This window comes from Urocitellus parryii, unplaced genomic scaffold (genome assembly GCF_045843805.1).
Source record: "Urocitellus parryii isolate mUroPar1 unplaced genomic scaffold, mUroPar1.hap1 Scaffold_35, whole genome shotgun sequence".
NCBI lineage: Eukaryota > Metazoa > Chordata > Mammalia > Rodentia > Sciuridae > Urocitellus > Urocitellus parryii.
The window spans coordinates 2372892-2378891 of NW_027553167.1; the positions used below are offsets into that span (position 1 = coordinate 2372892).

Consider the following 6000-nt stretch of genomic DNA (forward strand, 5'->3'; position numbering starts at 1 on the left):
TTTGATCACCAGAATTACAATAAATAAATGAATAAGAATGTAAAAAAAAGTACTTAAAAAAAGAGTTTTTAAAACCACAAGATAATACTGATAAATATTGTTACTCATTCATGATATTGGTAAATACCATGTGAAAGAGAGAGACTGGGTGTCCAGCAAAGAAATCTTAGAGGGTGTTAAGTCAAAATTTGAATTGGAGCTGCCCTCACTCTCAGAATAAGGAAAGTGATAAATGGTAACCATGTTAGCCACTTCATCTGTTCTTTTTTTTCTTTTGTGCCTCCGAAAAAACTTCATGAGACTGAACATACATGTTTATGTGCGTGTGCACCAAACACACACAAACACACACACACACACACACATACACACACAACACTTTAGGCTGGCAGGTTCAGATGCTTCCATTTAGTGTTATTATATTGATTTTTATGAGGATAAAACCTGGCTGGTAAGATACTTTAGAAAATTGGGTGACATTTCTGAATCTAAATAGGTTTTTCTTTTCCTTTTTTCCCCAAGGAGCACATGAGGGAATATTTCCTTGTCTATTCATAATACACTGGGAAATTTTATTTGGCTTAAATGTTATAAAACAATCAAATAAGAATACAACAGACATGAGTATGGCAATATGTAAATCAATGGAAGTGTAACTGATGTGCTTCTGCAATCTGTATACGGGGTAAAAATGGGAGTTCATAACCCACTTGAATCAAAGTGTGAAATATGATATATCAAGAACTATGTAATGTTTTGAACAACCAACAATAAAAAAAATTTAAAAAAAGAAATCTAATCATTCTATTATTTGAAGACAGCATCTGAAAATCAGCATTATTTCTTTATGCCCCAAAAGAGATCTGAACATCATACTCACTGTGATTTTTCTGAACTCTTAGGTTGCTCACTCCAGTTTCCAAATGAAAGTGCTCTACTTCCTGGAAATAGGCTGAAGGTTTGAAGATAGTTTTATTTATTCCTTGAATCTGGTAAATTGATGGACTCAATTTACAATCTTCAGGCCAGATTCTCAAGGATCACCTACAGGTGAGAGTTCATTGGTGAAAATGGAACAATGTGTGGTTCTTTCTTTTAGACTGTTTATTTATTTATTTATTTATTTATTTATTTATTTATTTATTTATAAAAGCAAATTGTCATTAACAGGGAAAACATTCATTTTGAGGGATCCCTGAGCTTTCACCTGGGAAAGAACCCTTTGGATTCACAGCTCTTTATATGTATCATGCTGCTGTTGCTCAACCACATACGCAGAGAACAGGTAGGTGGACCTGGTGGAGCTCCATGGGGGAGGTGGTAGGACTACAAGGAAAGCCACTGGTATCCTGCAGCCTCTCTTCCTTCTCTATGGAGAAGACAGTTATGTGAGGATCCTCTTAAAGAATTTCATTATACTTTGTTGATTTAATGAAGTTCAATTATATTGAAAGTTTCAATGAAGATAGGAATTGTGAGGACAAAAATCATGCTTCCAAATATTTAGTTAGAAGATATGATGTAAAAAGATCCCACATGAGGTCAGCTATAAAACCCTAAATGAACAAAGCTTGAGGACAACAACAGACCTAGATGAACAGACGTATAAAGTCATAAAGTGACATCTTTAAAAAGGAGATGCAAATTATGTTTCAGGAGGGAATACACAACATTCCAAAGTATAAGTTAGTTTATATTCATATATAAATTCAGTGTGATTTCAATAAGAAACTCAATGATATGTTTTATAAAAACATATGATTTTTATATTGATTCTATATTTTGATTCTATATTTTGTCTGAAGGAATCAGTGCACAGAATTAGACAAGACATTAAAAAAAAACTACCATAATTTATCTAATTACTGGCAAATATGTAGACAAAAATTCACTAGATCAAGCCCCAAATCCAGAATCAGACTTCTGTCTTCCTGGAACTTAGTATAAGATGAAGATGGCAATCTAAATTCAATTCAAAGATGAATGGCTTATTGAATAAATGGCATTAAAACAATTAACTATGTCAATTATTAGAGTCATAAGAACTATATTGTTACCTTAACATGTAACTAAATAACAGGAAGTATAAAATATAAATGTATAATGTAGAAATGTATTAGAAAAACAAGAACACATATTTTTATTCTTGAAATAACACAGGATTTTATAAGCAAAACCTAAACCAGAGAAACAACCGAGAAAAATATTGATAAATTTAATTACATGAATAAAAGAACTTAGAATTAATAAGTTAATTTAGCAAGGCTATTATACCAACTTCATTAGTATATCTGTATACTGGTAGTAAACAATTAGAATATTAAATTTTAAAATCATTTTTGATTCTGTCAAAAACTATCAAATATTTCTGAAAATTCTGACAAACTATTGCAAGATTCTACTTGTAAATCAGATAAAACTGTTGAGAAAAATTAAAGAAACCTATAAAACAGATATTGGATTGGAAGATTGGATATGTTATAGTGTCTATCCAAAGAACAACTTTGAAGGAGTTAAACTACCTGACTTGAGTCTTATTACAAAGTTACAGTAATTAAGACAGTGATGTAAAGTTTGGCAAATAAATCAATGAAAAAGAATGGAATCCATAACTCAGAAATAGACCTGCATTGATAGGAAAATTTGATTTTTGACAAATGCATCAAAACAATCCAACAGAGAAAAGAAAGGTCTTTTAAGTAAATGAATCTCAATTCCTATCTCATGTCAAAATTAATTTGAGATGCATGAGAAATATAAATGTAAATCTAAAACCATAATGCTTATAGAAACAAATATAAGAAAATATTTATATGATTCAGGGATAATCAAAGCTTTCTTAAGATAAAGTAATGCTTTAAAGGAAATAAAATGATAAATTGGGCTTTATCAAAATTAGACCCATATTCATTAAAAAGATTGGTTTTTAAAATTACTGAGAGGATACTATTGAACTGGAGAAATATTCACAATTAAATATCTTACAAGGCACTATAATCCAAAATAATAAAATGTCAAACAACTTACTGAAAACATTTCACATGGCAAGTTGTGCAAAATAGCTACATAGCACCTAAAACCATTAATTCGTCTTATTTATCTATCTATTTACTTATTTACTTTAATTTGTTAGACATGCCAGCAGAATGCATTTCAATTCATAGATTATGTATAGAGCACAATTTTTCATTTCTCTGGTTGTACACAAAGTAGAGTCACACCATTTTTGTCTTCATACATGTACCTAGGGTAATGATGTCTCTTACTCCACCATCTTTCCTGCCCCCATACTCTCTCCCTTCTACTCCCTCCCCTTTGACTATCAAAGTTTCTCCATTCTTCCCATGCTTTCCCCTCTCCACTGTGGATCAGCATCTACTCATCAGAGAGAACATTCAACCTTTGGTTTTTTGGGATTGGTTTACTTTGCTTAGCATGATATTCTCCAACTCCATCCATTTATCTGCAAATGCCACCATTTTATTCTCTTTTAATGCTGAGCTATATTCCATTGTGTATATATACCACATTTTCTTTATCCATTCATCTATTGAAGGACATCTAGGTTGATTCCACAGTGAATTGTGGAATTGAGCCTGCTATAAACATTGATGCATCATTATAGTATGCTGATTTTAAGTTCTTTGGGTATAGACGGAGGAGTGGGATAGCTGGGTCAAATGGTGATTCCACTCCAAGTTTTCTAAAGAATCTCCATACTGCTTTCCAAATTGGTTGCACCGATTTGCAGTCCCAACAGGAATGTATGAGTGTGACTTTTCCCCCTACATCCTCACCTACACTTATTTTTGTTTGTATTCTTGATAATTGCCATTCTGACTGGTGTGAGAAGAAATCCTAGAGTAGTTTTGATTTGCATTTCTCTAATTACTAGAGATGTTGAACATTTTTTCATGTATTTGTTGATTAATGTGTATCTTTTTCTGAGAAGTGTCTCTTTAGCTCCTTAGCCCATTTATTGATTGGGCTTTTTCCCCCCCTTTGGTGTTAAGTATTTTAAGTTCTTTATATATCCTGGGGATTAGTTCTATATCTGACATGTGTGTGGCAAAAATATGTTCCCCAAATGTAGGCTTTCTGTTCACCTTGTTGATTGTTTCTTTTGCTGAGGAAAAAGCTTTTTAGTTTCAATCCATCCCATTTATTGATTCTTGATTTTATTTCTTGTATTTTAGGAATCTTGTTAAGGAAGTTGGGGCCTAATCCAATGTGATGAAAATTTGGTCCTACTTAAAAACTAGGGATAGTAGGAACATACCTCAACATTGTAAAACCTATGCTAAACCCAAGGCCAACATCATTCTAAATAGAGAAAAATTAGAAGCATTCCCTCTAAAAACTGGGACAAGACAGGGATGCCCTCTTTCACCACTTTTATTCAACGTCACCCTTGAAACTCTAGCCAGAGCAATTAGACAGATGAAAGAAATTAAACATTAGACAAATAGGAAAAGAAAACTCAAAGTGTAAATATTTGTTGATGTCATGATTCTATACTTAGAGGATCCAAAAAACTCCACCGGAAAACTTCAAGAATTGATAAATTAATTCAGCAAGGTAGCAGAATATAAAAACCAATGCTGATAGATCAAATGTGTTTCTATACATCAGTGATGAGTCCTCTGAAAGAGAAATTAGGAAAATCACCCCTTTCACAATAACCTCAAAAATAAATAAATAAAATACTTGGGAATCAATTTAACAAAAGAGGTGAAATACCTCTACAATGAAAACTACAGAATACTAAAGAAAGAAACTGGAGAAGAACTTAGAAGATGGAAAAATCTTCCATGCTCTTGGATAGGCAAAATTATATTGACAAAATAGCCATACTGCACAAAGTGCTATACAGATTGAAAGTGATATATTCTGTGTAACTGTCCTATGAAGTGCTTGTTCTTTTCCTTTGCCCATTTATTGATTGGGTTATTTGTTTTTTGGGTGTTAAGTTTCTTGAGTTCTTTGTATAACCTGAAGATTAATGCTTTATCTGAGGTGCAGATGGCAAAGATTTTCTCCCATTCGGTAGGCTCTCTGTATACATTCTTGATTGTTTCCCTTGCAGTGATGAAGATTTTTAGTTTGATTCCTTCCCATTTGTTGATTCTTGATTTTACTCTTGTGCTTTAGGAGCCTTATTGAGGAAGTCAGTTCCTAAGCTGACATGATGGAGAGTTGGACCTACTCTTTCTTCTAGTGAGCACAGGGTCATCATCTTCTGTCTTTGTGAGGGGTCAGGTTGCAGAAGTATATGCACAGACCTAAGACTCATACATTTTGCTATTTAATTTTACTGCCAAAGAAAAAGAGAGCTATAAACAAATATTGGATTATAGTTAGTGAAATGCATGCTGAAGTATTTATTGGAAATATGGTTACATTAAAATTTATCAATAAAATAAGATCCATCAGTGGAAAGGATCAAAAGATGAACAGATACATAAGAAAGAAAATATTATAAAATATTAATTGTACAATCTAGTCAGTAGTTAAATGATTCTTCATTGCAGAAATCTTTCAACTTTTCTCTATGTATTGAAATTTTCATAATAAGATATTGGGGGGAACTCCACTGAAAAACACTGAAGTACAAAAAATAGAAAAAAAGCATTTTTCACACACACACACACACACACACACACACACACAAAAACAAGGAAATAAGTACAATCACAAACCACAAAGCATGAAACATGATTGAATCTGGGGACCAAAAGGGCATGCACTTCCCAAGAAAAATTGATACAGAAAGATAAATACCAAGTCATAGCCTCTTGAAGTTGCTGAACTTCAAGGATAAAACAAAATAAATCAGGGAAAAGAAATGCAAGTTGACTTCATACTTCTTCACCTAAAATAGTATGACAGATAACAGTAAAGAAGTGTAAACAGCCTGGCTGTCCTTCAATTAAAGTGAAATAAAATTACCAACAACACAGACACTCAAAAGTAAATGAGAATTCACTGTTTAGCTACGGT

At 32.5% G+C, this 6000-nt stretch overlaps 1 long non-coding RNA gene across 1 annotated transcript in view; it reads left to right on the forward strand.

Annotated features, from left to right (window-relative positions):
• LOC144252003 (uncharacterized) overlaps positions 1-987 on the forward strand; it is a 47296-nt gene extending 46309 nt beyond the window's left edge. Inside the window, exon 3 of the long non-coding RNA XR_013342850.1 lies at positions 903-987. This is a non-coding gene — a long non-coding RNA (uncharacterized LOC144252003). The remainder of the gene's footprint in view (positions 1-902) is intronic.
• The last annotated feature ends 5013 nt before the right edge of the window (positions 988-6000 follow it).